The sequence below is a fragment of the Pinus tabuliformis genome, chromosome 7 (assembly GCF_031772625.1).
Source record: "Pinus tabuliformis cultivar Carrire ecotype Pingquan chromosome 7, CPIR1, whole genome shotgun sequence".
Classification (NCBI taxonomy): Eukaryota; Viridiplantae; Streptophyta; class Pinopsida; order Pinales; family Pinaceae; genus Pinus; species Pinus tabuliformis.
Window position 1 is genome coordinate 68,767,457 of NC_142293.1, and position 18,884 is coordinate 68,786,340.

At 38.0% G+C, this 18,884-nt stretch overlaps 1 pseudogene; it reads right to left on the reverse strand.

The window, feature by feature from the left end:
- Positions 1–17,708: 17,708 nt before the first annotated feature.
- Positions 17,709–18,653, reverse strand: LOC149245247 (tropinone reductase homolog At5g06060 pseudogene; annotated as a pseudogene).
- Positions 18,654–18,884: the final 231 nt, after the last annotated feature.

The following is an 18,884-nucleotide window of genomic DNA, read 5'->3' on the forward strand; positions in this document are numbered from 1 at the left end:
TGAGTGATAGTATTCTTCCTCATTCTCCCAGACTCTTCCTTCCTTCTTTTCCACTTCTTGATTTGCATGGTGATCCACCTGCTGGTTGTGTACTCTCAATATATGTTTGAAGGTTACATTGCTAGAACCTTCTAAATTCCTTCTGATTATTTTGATGATTCTGCTCATAAACTCATTGCTTGGACTTTTTCTTTGGACCATTGCCTAAATTATGATGGCTAAATCTCCTAGAATTATTGGATTTTGGATTCCTCTTTTTTAATCATTTTTTTCCCCATCAACAAGCTATAAGCTTCAGCCTTATTATTTGAAATTTGTCCCAATCCCCATTCATAAGTGACAATTTTTCCTCATTCGGATCGAGAATTATGCCCCCTGCTCTTGCCTTTCCAGGATTATTCTTGGAGGCTCCATCGAAATGCAAACAATACTTGTTTTGAAGTTTTTTCCAACTTTCAATTTCCTCTTCAGTCATTCTTAATTTCCAATCTTTTCCTGAGTTTTCTTTTCTCTGTATTTTTTTGTCATTGTTGTTTATTATGGCTTTGCTGAGCCAGTCTCTTTCTTCTTGTTGGGGAATACTATAATCTGTTGGTGCAGTTTCGTTTTCATTGAGGATTTCGGATGTTAGTCCCCAAGTTTTTGATAATGTTTTCCCAATTCTTGGATTTTGATTTTTGAAGATGCACTTATTTCGAGTCAACCAAATTTGCCAACATAGGACTGTTGGGATACATTTTCATATTCTTATAATTGTGACTTTCTTCTTTGTTACATATGGGTAGGATTTCTCTAGTGTTCTGAGGGATTTCGGCAATGGTTTTCCATAGTCTATATTCACTAGCGGGCTCATAAGCTGCTCCCAATACTCTCTTGAGAATTTACACTCCTGAAATAAGTGTTGAATGTTTTCTTCAGCCTGCTGACATAATGGGCATCGTGATGGCCCTTGGAAGCCTCTTTTTTTTTTTTAAATTTTCGCTGGTCAGGATCTTTCCTTTTAATAGAGTCCAGATGAAAATTTTTGTCTTAGGGAAACTTTCAGATTTCCATTTTATTTTCCAAGCATCCCAGTCTTGTTGATTGGTTTGATCTTGGAGAATTTCATATCCAGTTTTGACTGTATATTTCCCATTACTTGGGTCCCAAAGATAATTATCTTCCTCGTCATAATGAATTGGTGTTGCTCCCTTTAAGTGCTGTCTGAGTTTGTTCCATTGTCCTTCCAAGTTTGCTGGAATTGCTGGCTTTTTCCACCCCTGCCATTCCTTTTGATTCCACAAGGAGATTGAATATAGAGTGTTGAAGCCTTTTCCTTTCATCCACTCTTGAATGCCTTCAGTTTCCTGATGCTCCTGTAATGGGTCTTTTCCCATGATTCTGTCCTCCCAAATCGATATTTTTTTCCCACTACTTGGGATTTTGGATATGTGGCTATTCATTTTAGGGATGATTTTTTTAACTAGCTTCCATACTTGTGTTCTTTGTCTTATTGGAATGTTTCCATTTAGTAGTTTTTCCTTGGGACCATCCATGTATTTATTGATGAGGGCTTTTCCACCAGCTCTCTTTACCTGTTATGAGTCTCCACACTATTTTCGTTCCCAGAGATGTATTCATGAGCCCAGGTAACCGAATGGATAGGCGTCCTTGTTCATATGGTAGCACTACTTGTTCCCACCTAACCAAACTGAACTTTTTGTTTTCCTGTTTCCCACCCTGCCATAGAAAAATTAGGATTAATTGCATCTGCTTGTGAGCACTTGCTGGTGCCATGATTATTGCATATTGATAGATCGGTAATGCAACAAGGAGAGCTTTAATTAATATCACCCTTCCAGCCATATTTAGCCACATCATTCTCCAACTCTTTATCATGTCTTGCATTTTTTCAATTTGTTTTGTCCATATTTCTGCCTTCATTCTCTCTTTTGATATTGGTAGTCCCAGGTAAAAGAAGTGATTCCAGTTTTCCTGTGCTGGGATTTCCATGATTTGTGAAATCCTTTGCATGGTTTTAGGCAGAATGTTCCACCCATAGATCCTGCATTTTGTATTATTTAATAGCCCACCTAACACCTATAGAAATGCATCAAGATTTTTTTTGAATCTTTGTGCTATTATTGTTGATGCTCCTCCCAACAATAATGTATCATCCACAAACAAGGAATGGTTTATGGTTTTTATTCCTTTTTCTATTCTCAGCCATGTGATAGTTCTTTCTTTCCTCTGAGTTTCCAATGCTCTGCTTAGGGTCTTTGCGATTATTATGTATAGAAATGGGGATAAAGGACAGCCTTTCTTGAGGCCTCTTGTACAACTTCCTGAACTATTATAACATTGTCGATGATTTGTCTATTTGGGACAAACCCTTCTTGATTTTATGAGATAATTAGTTGCAACACTTTCTTGATTCTGTTTACCACTATTTTTGTTATTATCTTATAAGAGGAATTGCACATGGAGATGGGCCGGAACCTATTGAAGGTGGAGGGATTTGATTCCTTTGGAACCAAAGAAAGATAGGAAGATTTTGTGTGGCTGACCATTTTTTTTAAAGACATTCTTCGCCATTCTTAAAAAATCCTTTCTAATTGTATGCCAATGGTTTCTATAGAAAGCTATTGTAAATCCGTCTGGCCCGGGTGCTTTATCCGGATGCAGACTCCAAATGGCCTCCACAATCTCTTCTTCTGTGAGATCCTTGCACATATCTTTGTTTTGTTCTTTTTTGATTTTCCTTTTTGTATGCTGCAAAATTTCTTCATATTCAGCCATTTCTTCTGTAGCTGAAAGTAAGTTTTTGAAGTGCTTGTAAGCTGCTTTTTTTATTTCTTCCGCTCCTTTGACTTCTTGGTTTTCCACTTGTATTTTTTCTATCTGGTTTCTAGCTCTTCTGATTTTCATATTGTTGTGAAAAAATGAGGTGTTCTTGTCCCCTGCCTTGAGCCAAAGGCTTCTAGATTTCAGTCTGGCCTCTTCCTCTTCTTTCCTGTTTTCCCTGTATATTTCCCAAAATATTTCTTTCTCTTTTAAGTAGTCTTGCTTGCTTTCTTCTTTACATTCTTTTTCAGCCTGTATGTTCTCCATTTTCTGTTGTAGCTCTTTTTTTTTTAAATCTTGCCCATTCCTTTAACTTAGATATTACATTTTTTAATTGTCTCCCATATGTACTGCGGTGAGCCTGATATTCTTGGTTCCCATGCTGTTTTAACCAATTCGCTGATTTCTGTGCTGCTGTCCGAGGTTGAGTTGTACCTGAAAGGGAGTGGGCCTTGATTTTCCATTTTTCCCAATGTTATTACAACCGGTTTATGATCCGAAGCTGTGGTGTGGATGATTTTTGATTTGATAGAGCTATACACAGCTGCTATGTTTTCTTGGATCAAAATTCTATCCAACTTTTCTTTTATATTACTTTTACCCATTCTCTTGTTATTCTAGGTATATTTTCCATTATTTGGAGGGATGTCCAGAAGGCTGTGCTACTCCATTATTTCTTCTAAAGAGTTCCTGGATGGATCCACTTGATAGTTTCCTCCAAACTTTTCCTCAATACTTCTTACTAGATTTAAGTCCCCTCCTAGAATTATTTTCCCGATTTGTGTTTCTTGTAATGCTTCCTTCAATGTTGCCCATCACTATTCTTTCTCCTTATAGTGATTGGGGGCATATATATTTATGACCTTGTGTTTCTCTTCTGTGCTGATCTTCCTTAGATCCGTTAATATCCAGTGCTCCTCTATTTTTTTAGGATTAATTCCCATATTCCTTTTTTCCAGATTGTGCATATACCTCCTGATGCTCTTGTTGCCTGAATCGCTTCTCCTTCATATTGTATTAATTTTTTTTTTTTTCTTGGTTGTTTGCTTTTGTCTCCTAGATCATAAGGATATCCAAGTTTTCTTTTATCAGCATGTCTCTTGTTGCATTTTCCTTAAAAGGTGTCCCCATTCCTCTGCAATTCCAGGAGACTATTATCATTATTTACTTGTTGGGTGGTGCATGGTTCCTTTCCCCTTATGCTGGCGTTTCTCCATATTTCCTGTGCTTTTCCCTAGGTAAGTATCCATAGGTTTCTGCATTCCTAAAGCCATTTCTTTTGCTGCTACTTCATCCCTTATTTCTTTATTTGTCTTTCTTCCAACTTTTTTTTGGTTTTCTGCATTTGGAAATGCCTCCTTTGATTGCTTTCTGGTTAATTTTCTATCTACTAAGGGAGGAGGAGAGAGGTGAGTTGAACCTCAGGGGGAATGGGGAGACTGAGGGGGGTTGGGAGAGCGAGAGGTTCTAGATCTAGATCTAGATTTGGATCCGGGGGATGGGGGGGATGAAGGGAGCAATGGATCAAAGGGATTATGGTTGGCTAAGTCTGCTTTTGGCGAGAGAGGGAGGGCTTCAGTGGATGTTGTGGGCTACAAAGAGGGATAGACTGATTGTTTATTAACTGTCTTCTTTCGTTTGACCTATTCCCATTTATTTTCCAGATCCTTGATTTTTTCGCTTTCATTTTTTTTTTGTACATCTATTTGCAAAATGACCGTATTCATGACATACCTTGCATTTAAAGGGGATTTGTTCATAGTCCAGTTGTTGTATGTGTGTCCACTAGTCCACTTTGATTTTGATAGCTTATGGGAGTCCTTTCCCTAGATCCACTTCTACACAGATTCGGGCGCATGCATGCATGTTTTCTTTTGGCTTGCATCTGTCAATGTATGTCCCAACTGTGTTTCCTATGGCTTTGACTAAGTTGTCTCCCTACCAGTGGATGAGAAGATGCGGCAATCTTACCCATACAGGTACAACATTTGGAATATCCATTTCTGGATCAAAGTCCGATGTCCATCTATTCAGATACAGTCCCCTTGTATCCATAAAATACGGTCCATTCCTGAATATCAGATCTCGGTCCTCTTTGGTTTCGAAATGGAAGGTGTAGTACCCTCTACCACAGAAACTGATTGAGATCTTCCCACTTATTGATGCAGACCAGTTTCTTTCTACCCACTTTTGGACAGTCTTGGGTGATGGCCATAAGCTAGTAAACTACCCTACTAATCCTTGTTCTGCCAGGGAGAGTGCTGCTTTTCTTGGGAGTGTAGGAGGAAGAGATATTTCTGGTATTTCTTCCATTCTTTTAACAAACTTTGATATTGATGGTCTGCTCTTTGCCGGACCCATTGTAGAGATAAGGGAAGCAAAGGTTTTTGCTATTACTTCAGTTTCTTGCTGATGATCTGAATGATGATCTTCATCCTCGAATGGGTCCATAATGCTCAGGCCTCAGCGGCAGAACGCCACTGAGGACCAATACGATCTTGGAGCGGAAACGCCTGCTGGTCTACATTATCTCCTTCTGTTGCCTGTCTATCTATCCTCAGTAGTAGGGGCCATTGAGGCACAGCGAGGGCTGCTTCATGTTGGGGCTGCAGCAACGAGGGTTGCGCGCGATCATTCGCAACAACTCTCCTCATTTCTATCAATAAAGAGTAACACAATTTCAGATATCTACTACTTGGTAAACCAAATTATTAACAAAACAATAAGGAATAAATAGCAAAGAAAGTCTAAAGTGACATGTCATGAGTCATACATTGATATTGTAATGCCCCACCCCACATTTACCCACTTTTACAAGCCCTTCAAGTAGATGTTAAGCGAAGTGCCACTATGACATGACCCAAACTCTTAGGTCCAATTAAGGAAGTGTGGCCTACAACTAAGACTTATTGACTACAAATTAACATCCTACAAGGACTAAAAATCACCTAGGAGGTGAAGAAACACCCCAGGTGGTCAATCCATGAGTTGGAACTTCATTTTAGTGACCTAGACTCCCAACTACACCCTTGACACTGCCTCCATGTGATTGAAGGCCTCAAATTGCACTCACAAGCCTTGCTCCATGCAGTTGTGACCTAAATTCCTCAGTTTAGTGCTTGTAGTCCCAAGATCTAAGCCACAATTCCAAGTTAGCCTCCAGACCACTGCCCATAACTTCCTAAGACTTTCTAGAATGATAAGTAACTTGATGACAAGGCTAAACATACAAACTTGAATAAAGAACTTGACATTACTAGGCCTAAGCATGATAATCATTTCATCAAACATATGGTGAACATGTAATATATAGGCCATCAATGCATTTTGAACATAGGAGTCTAAAACTCATATGAGATTCACTAAGAAGGTCTAATTCCTTTTCATAATAGCTTCAATAACATTTGTTAGCCCATGCATTCATCAACCATTAACCAAATAATCGAAACATAACAAGAGCCATAGCTAAAACATGTTATGGAACCATGCTTATAACCGACATATAACCAAAATATTAACCATGATAGAAATACCATCAAAGGCATATAATAACAAGTACAAGTACTCATGAACCATAATAAAAAAATAGCTCTTATTAACATATGCAAAACCCAAACAAGTCAGAGGCTTAACTAATCACCATCGTGCCATATTCTAAGCATTAATGTGGGAAATCAAGACATAAACAACCAGGGCTTCCCAGATATTAAACGACCTACACCCTTAGGCTACTGCGATCTTGCCAAAATCGATCAAGAAATCAGAATGCCAAAAACAAGCTTGGATGCCTAAGAGTTTGTTCACCATTACCTTGAGGAATTTGGTTGTCTCCACCCACTTGTTGAGGGATTCTTGGAGATTAAACCACCTCCTCCCACAAACCTTGGGGAATTTTCCTAAGACCACCTCACTCAGTTCCAAAACCTTACGGAAATCCAAAGCTCAACCATAAAAGAATCCCATCACACCATGGCTCTCTAAAAATGACAAGGCAAGGCTGAAACCAATGTCACACCCGAAAAAATCCATGCCAATGACAAAAAAAGAACCAAATGAACCAAATGAACAAATGCATGCACCATGCAATCACAGTTTAGTAAGGAAACACACATGCAAATTGTTACCTGCAAATTCGTCATGCTAAAGCTCCTTGATCTAACCTTCCTTGCTTATCCTTTGCTTTCCTTGTCCTTCCTTTGCCTTCCTTTAGTTTCTTCCTTACTTTCTCCTCTTGGTGCTCTTCTCTCTCTTTCTCACTTGGCCCAAGCCGAAATTGGCAAAAAGCTGTGAACTAATCCTCAAAATCCTTTTTATTATTGAGCCCTCTATTTTCTTCATTTTCCTTCATTTTTTCTTCAATATTCCTCTCATGCAAATTTGTGACCCTTCATCTCCCTTTTCTCCTATTTTCCTTTATTTTCATAAATAAATTCCAATTAATGTCTCTTTGCCTTTGCCATTTTCCTTAGCCATAATAAATAACAATTGATGCCCACTATGATGTTTTTCCCAACACTCATCTTGGAATATGTGTCCCATGACCTTGGTCTTAGTTTGCCTTTATTACATGAAATTTTAACATGGGGTTGTTACAAACCCCTCCCCCTTGGGGGAACACTATCCTCAGTGTTCTAGGACACCTATAGCCAACAAGACTGCTGAAACCAAAACATATTACCTATGGAGCTTTATAACTTAGCTCGATGCAATATTTACAATAAGAATAATCGCAAGCCATGACCAATGTGAAAAATATGACAATCATCCCTCTTATTGGAGCTTTATAACACAACTCATTACAACGTGTCCACCTACCTATTCCACTTGGACCCCCACCATTTTTTCTTTCAGTTTTTCAGTTTCCTTATTTGTAGCACAATTTACTATTTTTGGCAGTTTTTTGGGTCCTGAACTTCCGGAGCTATTTTGAGCCTAAATGACGTTTTTTGGGAAAAGCATTGGGCAGATAATATGGGTTTTCAACTCAATATTCACCATCAGCAATTGTAGTCCTTAGATAGATCTTTCTAATGAGGTATCATGTGTGTCAAACAGAGATCGTATGCCAAAGTTACGTCCCTGGGAAGTTGATGTACGAACTTACCCCAACAGGGCCCATAGTTTGGCGTTTCATCTCCTAGGGTTAGGTTTTTGGATGTAAAGGGTTTTCCATTATTTATCAATAATAAATAGGCCTTCAAGCCTCATTGTAACACAGTTCAGAGGCATGTAGACGCCACTTCTCTTCTCAAAGATAAGCTACCATCACCCGAGCTAGTTTATTTCCATTATGTATGTAAGCATATTTCAGTTATTTGATATTAATGAATTGAAGTTTTATTTCCAATGCATCTCTGTGTGTATGGTTATATTTGTAATTTGTTGCGTTCATGTTTAAATTTGCATCAAATCATCTTACTTTGAGCATAACCAAATGATGCAACAACAAATTTTCATCAGCAAGTAACCAACCACTGAAGTAGAAGGTTGCTCTTTGTAATAGAGTTTTCTTATTTATTTATTTTTCAAATAATATTTATCTAATAGTTATTTTTCTAGAAATAAGAGTTTTTATATTTAGTGGTTTAGTTTTTCAAGGGGAAATTTCTAGTTTTTAATATTACTAAGGCGGTGTAGTCTAACTGATAAATGAAATGATTTTTTGGTTGGAATTTGGCAATACAATTTATAGTAAGATTGTGATTTCTTATTGTTAAAAATACATTTTGAATGCATAAATAGATTCAGTATCTTGAAAAACCCTCGAGGCACTTAATTTTTGCAAATTAAACAACTTAAACTTATGATTTTTAAAAATATGTACCATATTTTGAACAAAATTGACCAGAAAAATGCTTGGAAAATGGTCATTTAGTCCATTAGTTAGACTATGCAATACTAGGGCAGCCATATAAATTAAATAGTTGGTAAATGTCGATAACTATCAATCCATAATAGACAAACACTTACTTTATCATACATGTCAAAGTTGCTGAAATTAAAAAAATCATGAGAATTAACTAAATTATAAATTTAACTCGGATTGGGTGACTTACGAGGAGGAAGGGGGTGGGGGTAGAGCAGGAAGGGTTTCCACTGTCCAACCTGGCCAATGGATAGGGTGATGTGGAAACATGCCCCTGAGAATGTCTTAAAGGTTTGTGCTACGACAAGAGGGAGACTTTTATGGTCTATCATACCAAGCAAATTATGGTGTTGATTAGTTTCACAGCAGGTATGTGCAATAACATAAGTATTTTGTTTGTGGTGGTAATGTGTGATGAGATTATACCCATGGTAGTCAACCTGCAACATTCTGTAGAGTTAGCTTTGGTGGAGAGAGCTCTGTAGGGCTGGACAAGCTTGGAAAGCACATGGGATTAAGGCATAATTAGGATTGTGAGATACTTAGCCTGACCAAGTCATGGTTTTCATAGCTCGGAAAATCTCTGCAAGGATGAAATTACATCTCATTAAGGAAGTTGTTTCCATCCTTATGAAATTTCATTGACTTAGAATCAATATTAATCTCTTTCTCTCCAACATTTATTTTCATCTGTGGTTTACGCTCTTGTGCGGGTTAGTCAATACAGGGCCAACTCTAAGGCTCGAGCATTCAATTTTCCTCCATTATTTTTCTCTCTTTGGTCCTTCTCCCTTGGTCCCTCTCCCATTTACCCTAGTTGGCTTCGACTTTCTTTCATGGCCTCCTCTTGCAACACCTGACTTGGGACCTCCCATCTTCACAGTTGGATCACCTTTCATTCCCATTGTCTATATTTTTTTGTTTCAAGTGTCGTTTTCCATGTGTGTTGATGACATGTTTCCTTTATAGTGTCTTTTGATGGGTGTTATCTTGGGGTGTGTTTGTTCTACTCCCTCTTGTTATGAAACCAGCTCAAGAAAAGATAGAAAAGATAGATCAATGCCTTAGAATTCAGCCTCTTCGAGGGGGCAACCTCCTTTACATTACATAAATGAACAATTCTTGGATGATACAAATGAAAAAACCTCCTTTCTATATATAGGAGTCTAAGGAGTCACAATATAATCCAGCCGACCTAACAATAATAATATAAAGCCACAAAAATAACAATAGAGGGATTCTATGGGGCAAATTAGTAACAATATGGGCACTACATGGGTACATCAATATAATAAGTGGGTTGTACTAATAACAATAAGGGGTTACACTAGTAGTATAGGGGCCTAACATGCCCCTCTCCTTCAAAAAGCGTTGTCCTGAACGCTTGAGTAGTTCTTGATGCTTCTGTAAAAAATTCTTGTCCTCCCATGTGGAATCTTCAGCGGGTAAGTTCTTCCACTTGATGAGATACTCTGAAATTGATCGATTTCGTAGCTGTCGGGTTCTTGTTTCTATGACTGCTCCAGGTTCCAATATGATTTTTCCTTCCTTTTCAATATCTGGCAATATTGTTTGAATTGGGATCTTTTGCAACTTTTGAATAAGTGGCCATACTTCTTTGTCCTTCTTCCATTCATCGCTTGCTTCGTTTATCCAATCTGGTTGGATAATAGAAATAGCACAAAACAATGCTTCCACATCCTCATCCTTGAAGAGTCTTCCCATTCGGTAAGGTCGCCATTTTTTAAGTGCATGTAGTATTGCCAACATTTCCTTCTTATAAATAGCTTGCTTTAGATGTAGCAGTAAAAATACCCAGTCGCCTACATCAAAACATTTTTCACTATGATGTTGATCTACCTGTTGTTTCATTTGATTTTGCACCGAAGTGGTGTTATCCTTTAAAAGTTGGAGAACTTGTTGTTGATGCTTGATGTGATCTTTCACTGCTTGAACCTTTTTCTTCTTGATATGTCCTTCTATCTTTATAGTTTGAGGAGTGGTAATTTCTTCCAATCCTTTACAAGATATGGTCGGATTCATTTCTTGACGCTCAATGTGATCTTTCAATTCTTGAACATTTTTCTTCTTGATATGTCCTTCTATCTTGATAGTTTGAGGAGTGGTAATTCCGACCAGTGAATTAAAAGATATGGCTGGATTCATTTCTTCTTTCTTGATGTGATCTTTCACTTCTTGCACCTTTTTCTTCTTGATATGTCCTTCTATCTTGAGAGTTTGAGGAGTGGTCATTCTTGCCAATAGTTTACAAGATATGTTCTGATTCATTTCTTCTTTCTCTGAGGTCGGGTCCTGGCATATATCCTCTTCTTTTGATGTTTCTTGATCCTTTTCTTCCTCCTCTTCATACTCTATGTAAAATAATTTCTTCTCAACACACTTATGACCTTTAGTGCATTTGCTGTCACAATTGTAACAAAGCCCTTTTTCTCTTTTTTCTTCCAATTGTTGTGGTGTAACCCTTGTAGGTTGTGGAAGGCTAGGAGAAACAACACATCCATCTTTAAAGTTGTGAGGGTTAGAATTCCTTGTTTCCATAATTTTACTTTCAAATATGTCACAAAGCCCTTTTACTCTTTCCAATTGTTGTGGTGTTGCTCTAAAGAAGGTGTTGTTCTTTGTATCCTCATAATGTGCTATCATTTCCTCCATGAGAATTGACCACGTAACAAGTTGTTTACGAGAACAAAGCCCTTTGTACCATAAAAATTGATCTGTTTCTAAATATGAAGATGCAATACATACCTTTTGTAACAGTTGTACACCATGTAGATCAAAATATTGCACCATCTGAAGTATACAATTTACCGGATCCTTGCCATCAAACTTCCTCATCTTGCTTTTTCTTGATTTTAGCAGCTCGACCTTGAAACGACTGTAACTCTGTACTTTTGGATCTTTAAGTTCTGCAATTGCAACCTATAGTAGCCTTCTGTGTCCTATTTCCAATTCCACTAGTCTGATCCAAATTGGATTCTCCAAGAAAGAGTTATGCACAATCTCCCGCAGTGACCTGATTGTAGACTAGTTCAGTAGAGCGAACTTGTATGAAGTGTCACGTGTCACTGTTTCAATATTTGACTCTGAAAAATATATAAAAGAAAACTACAGCCCGTCCTCTTTCTGTACCTTCTTACGAAATTTCAATCCGATCCTCAGAGAGAAAGTTATGACGATTTTCCCCAGGTCACCTGTTTTGAATGTAATTCAGGAGTCTGCAAAAGACCACTTCCTCAGATCATATCTCCGAAAATATCGCGTGACAAGCTCTGAAATTTGGACCCAAGGTTCAGCGTGATTTCTTCTCAAATGGGTTTTTTTTGCGACTTCTGAAACGTCACAGAAAAACAGTTATGGCGAAAATGCCACGATGACCTGTTTGGAGCAGCGAAACCCTAGAATCCAAAGCTCTTATACCAAATGTTATGAAACCAGCTCAAGAAAATATAGAAAAGATAGATCAACGCCTTAGAATTCAGCCTCTTCGAGGGGGCAACCTCCTTTACATTACATAAATGAACAATTCTTGGATGATACAAATGACAAAACCTCCTTTCTATATAAAGGAGTCTAAGGAGTCACAATATAATCCAGCCGACCTAACAATAATAATATAAAGCCACAAAAATAACAATAGAGGGATTCTATGGGGCAAATTAGTAACAATATGGGCACTACATGGGTACATCAATATAATAAGTGGGTTGTACTAATAACAATAAGGGGTTACACTAGTAGTATAGGGGCCTAACACCTCTTCTCCTTTTCGAATATTCAAATGTTACCTCTTAGGAGATGCACGTGGTTGTGGCTTAATTGGGTCTATCCCTTGTCTGATATGGCTTCCCCACCCCTGTCCTCTTGTCTTTCTTGGTATTCCCTGGCTTTTACTTAATATTTTATGTTCCCCTGACCTATCCCCCATGCCTCATTAAAGGGCACGAGTCGAGAGGGGTGTCACATGCTACTAGTAGTGGGCCCACAAGGGTAATATGTGCATGTATCATTAGTTTGGCTTTGCATCAAGCTACCATGAAATCATGCCCGGTCACATTCAAGATGAACTTACACATGCCAAAGGAGAATCTTTTACGTAGAGACAACCCCTCTCTCAAACAAAGGTTCTCACTGAATGGGTAGATTGGATCCTAGACACATGTCACACGAGAGGTTGCTTCAATCACTAAAAGAAAACAATGGATTTTTATTGGTTGATGAAATTTCTCTTGGGTTTCACACTCTTAGACAAAAACAAGCACACAGCAGACATTCTCCACTCCCTCGAGTACCTACATTGATATTTGAGGGACTTTGATAAGAGGATGGAGCAAATCGAACAACATCTCGTGTTTCCCCTTCGATGGGGAAAACAACTGAGGTCTCTAAGGAGCCCATCTAGGTTGAAATTTTCAAGTCTAACCACTCTACCTAGTTACTTATCATGTCTACATTTTTTATTCTCTATGTTGTAGGATTTTACTACAAAGTTATTTTGGCCAATGTATATGTCTTGTTAGGTTTAATTTTGGCTATTCTTACTCAATTGTCCCTCTCCTCCCTACGAAGAGTTAATATTTGGATTTGGTAGGTCTTCCAAGTGAGTGAGGGACCCGAGATATTTTGGTTTTCTTGTACTCTCTTGTTTTGAAATTTTCACCTTACAAAAAATAAACTAAATTATAACTTTATTTAAAATTACTATTATTTTTAATAATGATAAAAATAATTAATATATAAGTTAAACATATATACATTTAAAAAAATGTAACAAGATTTCACCCTCATTTTATTATAGAGATTCTTAATCTGTAAATAGGCTTTGTTACAATACCATGGTTTATCAACCCCGCATGCCCAAAAAACCATAACTTATTCATACTACACTTTTTCAAATGATATTTTTTAATTAATAAATTTTAATAAAAGAACAAAAAGACATAACTATTGTTGAAATAAATATCATCCTTTAATTTGTGTATACTACCAAAAATATTCTAAAAGATTTTATGGAATTATATTCCTACCATCCATTTAATAATTATTCATAATTAAATTAAAATTATGAAGACCCAATTCTAAAATAGACATACTTAATGACATAATTACCAAACAACTTAATAAATACTCCAAACCTAACTACTTTTTATAAGTGCATTTTTTTTAATTACGTTAAATATTTTTTCTTTAACTACTATTCTGTTTTTCTAAACTTTAAATTTATAACACCTTATCATCAACGAAAAAGAAAAATTATATCAAAAAACTTATAAAAGCAATATACACACAATCAAATCAATCACTTTGTATGACCCGTTTAATATTTATTATAAAATCAAGGATAAAATTGTATTACTTAATAAAAATAATAATAAAAATAGAAATGTTTGCCACCTTTAAAAAGTACAGATAAAAAACAAAGGTAGAATGTTTGCCGCTTTAAAAATAATAATAATAATAATAATAAGGGATATTGGTTGAGTAACAACAAAGGGGAGAAGGGAAATGGTTCTGAAATCTCACATCACTGCGAATGTCACCGAGATATTAGGGCTCAGGTAAGTCTTGCTGAGATTTGGTGATCTAAAGACAGAAGGAGCTGTTGGTGGTGAAGGTGAAAGGAGTTATCGGCGATGTAAGAGGACACAACATTCAACTGTAGGCACATACCTCAGACCTAAAGCCGACAACATTCACGTTGATAGCGTATCATTGGAGTCTGCTCCTACTTTCTCTGATATGGAAGAAGAGCTAGTAAATTATTCGACAGATTCTATTGACTCCATGCCAGTCTTTTCTGAGGATCCATCTCAGCAATGCAATATGCTCTCACCGGCTGCTTCTTGGGAACCGGTTGTCCAATAGATACCTATATCGTTGCTATGGATGAAGGGAGGTTTCTTTATCTACCCTAGGGTTTGCACATCATATTTCTCCTCCTGCTTCCTTTATAGACCATATCTTGCCGAACTACCAACCAAAACCTGTACTCACTATCCCGTCCCCATCCAAACTTCAATCATGGGAGCATGACCAACTATCCAAATTGGAATTTGGTTCAGGTGAGAGATCCACTACGACAGAAGGGGTTTTTAGATATGAGGCAAAAGCCCTTGACTTTGAGTTATTAAGGCATAGAAGAACAGAGGAATCGATCCCAACCACTCGGGTACATCGACCGCCACAATCTGTGAGAACTTTTGGTTGTTTCGAAGGAGTTCCTCACAATCTCTTCGAGGAGGAGGAGGCTAGGGTTTCTGATACAAAAGATGTTCTGCCCCAAGATTTAGAGCATGTAGGGGGAGTATTACCCAAAAAATCAGGGAAAAAGTCTAAGTGTACCAAGGTCAGAGAGTGAGGGCGGTTACTGCATTTTGGAGAAGGTATCAACATGGCTCAGGTTGCAGACACAACAAACACGATATTGGTTGGAAGAGTGAGGAGGCGTAATTACACTACGGTGAGACTCAAGTGCTGGGTGATGGAAATTTGTGGTCAAGTTCTTGAGCAACTAACATCAGTTCTTACCATGATAAGAGGCTGGTTTCCCCTAATTTTTTAACACTTCGACTAGGCAAACTATGTCATGTCCAAATTCTAGCACATAGAGATGGCACCAATACTTCTAAAGTGATGGACACCATTATTTGACCCAGACAAGGAGAAAATGGGTGCTAGACCTATTTGGGTGAGGATCCATGGTTTACCACTACACTTTTGGTCTGAGGATGTGTTCCGATGCATTGGCGACGATTTGGGTGTGTACTTGGACCATGACAAATATTTCATTGAGACGAGAATGTGGTTATTTCTCGTATACTTGTACACTTGGATACCAAGGATGGATTAGTCGAAAGTCTGAGGCTCCAGTATCAAGGGCACACTAGGATGCAGATTCTGGACTACGAAGGGGTACCATTTCGTTGCAAAAGGTGTCATGAGTTTGGTCATATTTTTAAGGAATGTCCTCTATTCACATATGAAAACAAGAAGGTGTCACCGATTCAGAAATTGGTAGGGACTCAAACACAAGAAGAAGGTGTTATCACAAAATCATGTACTAAGGGCTGCTACTTAGCAAGATCTCATGCAACTATTTCAAACCAGGCTTTAGACTAAGGCTTAGCCTCCTCAGTCAGAGAGGGCTCTCTCACAGATTTTTGATATGGATTAATAACAAGAAAAGATGGCTAACTCTTCAAACAGTACATGAAAATAAGCTGGTTGGAACAACAAAATAACACTTCTTCCATTGGGCTCATGGAGTCAAACACCTCTGCAGTAAACTATTAACTACTCAATCATGGAAGCCAAGGCATATAATGTTTAAACACTCAGAACATTTCTCAAAAAGAACTTCAACTCATAAACATACACAGGAAGTCTGAGCACTAGGTTAATTCAGAGTGATTGCATGTCTATTGAGCTGTAAAACAGAAAGGATAACGACAAACCACATATATTCTGAGCCTTTGAACACAAGATGAATCTTGGGAAGAAAAAGTAATCTTTCTATTACTGTCAAAAGTCTTTTACATTAGCCAATATAAAAACTCTGTTTCTTTTATAAATCTCCAACCCTACTTACATCAGAGTTTCTCCTATATATAGGAAAACAAAACTAAAACTACCTTGAGTCTCCTCCTCCAGCATGAGGGGAGCTCGATGGTCTATCATTAACTAACCTTATCTATTTTTAAACAAACTCATTAAATACATAAAGTATTGAACTGTAACTACAAAGAATCCTAATCACACTAAAACTCTAACTTCATCTCCTCGTATGCCTGATTCCTTTCTTGATCTTTGACAGCTGTCTTTTGTTGGTTAGGCTCAAGATGATTGAGCTACAGATGCAAGGAATGCTGACTTTGGATACCTGTAAGCGCTGATGGATCATTTATCATCAGGATCAAAACACCTATTTTTAAGGTCCCTGTCTCCTACCATCCTTCGAAAGTTAAGCAACATGTCCCAGCTCTTTAATACCCCAAAATTTATGAGCATCACCATATTTCAGATGCGTTGGAGGCTTCGTTGTTGGCCATGTGTCTCTCTTTCAAAATTCCCGTTCATATTATCAAAATAGCTGCTCTGCGTTTAAAATCACCACCTACAGCAGTTTCGTAGCGCGCTACGAAACTGCTGTGTGATTTAAAAAAAAACACAGTCTTCCTCTAAACTCCTCACAAAATTGAATAGCTGCTGTTGCCATTCTTCAGTTTCACCTTTGCTATGCTGGGATTCAGAATCACATTCGCTGTATCCTCCATAAGGCTAGAGTGGGTTACCGTCCTTTCCTCATCAATGATCACCTCAAGCTTAGGCCTAACATGATTATTGAGAACTGAAGCACACAAAATCGATGCCCTTTTTATATATTTTTATCCCTGTCTTATCCTTTGTCCTTGCATTTGTCGATGTATCTCAGGGTACCGTGCTGCCTCATCCATAAGCTCAACAGTCCACTCTCGGTCATTCGAAATGCCAGGTTAAAATATCCAATTGAAACGCATATTACAACATCAAAGAATTGTAGAAGGCTTCTCTAAAGTACTGGAAATTGCAATGAAGTCTATGACAACACGAAAGGCCTGAAACCCTGTCATTTGACCTGTGATGCGCTTTCCACCTCCTTCTGTTTTTAAGTATGCTAAAGTTATAGCTATAATGAATCCGTTCAAACAATCAGGTCCATTGATAGAATTTCTCTGTCTAGCCCAAACTTTAAGTAATAATAATGCTTCCACAAAAGTTTCTTGATCCAGAAATGTTCTTTTTAAGGATAATACTGTTGGAATGATCAGTATCACAAAGTCATTTGCAGAAGTCACAATATTGACTTCACCCCTCCAAGCTGCATCACATCCTCTTGCAGCAGCAGTTGCAGCACGTGCTTCTCCAGCTTCTATCTCTGCTTGGCTCTCTTGTACAAATGGGTGCTCCAAAAGTGCAGGCCAAGTCAATCTATTCTGTGAAACCTTGTTCAAAAGACCCTTGGTATTTTAGAGAAACACAACACTAAGCCTTACTTTCTGATCTCATATATAGAAACCATTTACTGTCATTCCTCCATCAACAGAAATAACCTGACCAGTAATATATGAAGCTGCAGGTAGGCAAAGAAAAGCTACGAGGGATGAAACTTCATGAGGCTCAGCAAGACGCTTTAAAGGAGTACGATCAAGTATCTTTTCTACAAACTCTTTGTCTTCCAAGAGCTTCTCCACGAGTGATGTCTTGGTATACCATGGTGCCACACAGTTAACACGTATGTTGTCACTTGCCCACTCACATGCAAGATTCTTTGTGAGTTGGTTCATTGCTCCTTTGCTGGCTGCATATATGGTACCAGAGAAAATAGCTACAACACCAGAAACAGATGAAATGAAAACAATGCTTCCCTTTTCTGATGCTTTTAGTAGAGGATGTGACAACTGAGATAGATGATAAGCTGTTTCAAAGTTGGTAGACATAAGAAATGAGAAATCCTCAGTTTTATAACCCATAGTGGGCTTCCTCATATTTGTACCGACATTATTAATCCACATATTGAGTTTCCCATTGCAAAACGAAGAACATTTTCAATCAGCTCCTCTCGTGCTGAACGAGATGATAAATCACAGACTGTACCATCAACCTGCAGCCCAGATTCCTTCCACTGAGTCAAACATTCATTAAAATCCTTCTCTGTACGCGAACATGTATAAACAGCAGCTCCTAAACTAGTTAATTCCTCCACAACAGCACGTCCAATTTCTTTTGTACCGCCAGTGACTAGGGCCGTCATGCCTTGCAGCGACCACCTCTGTTGTCTGCTACTTGAACTCTCCCCCATCCTACTCTATGTGCATGAAAAAATACAACCCAACTTTGCAAAACACTTGATGAAATGAGTTCTCGGGATCCTATCTATTATCTCCTGGGCGCGCAGCAACAGACAAATTCAAGACATCTGCTGTATGATTGTATGGTTGTTCGCGTACTAGTTCAGGAGCCATATAAAGCGGGGTCCCTTTGATTGAACGAAGCGCCATTGTATTGCAAGACATAGCTCTCGCAAATCCAAAAGTCGCAAAGCTTGACAACACCTCCAGCACCAATAAGAATATTTTGAGGCTTCAGCTGTCGTAATATCTCAATTTCCTGCCTTAGATTGTCAATGTCTTTTTCACTC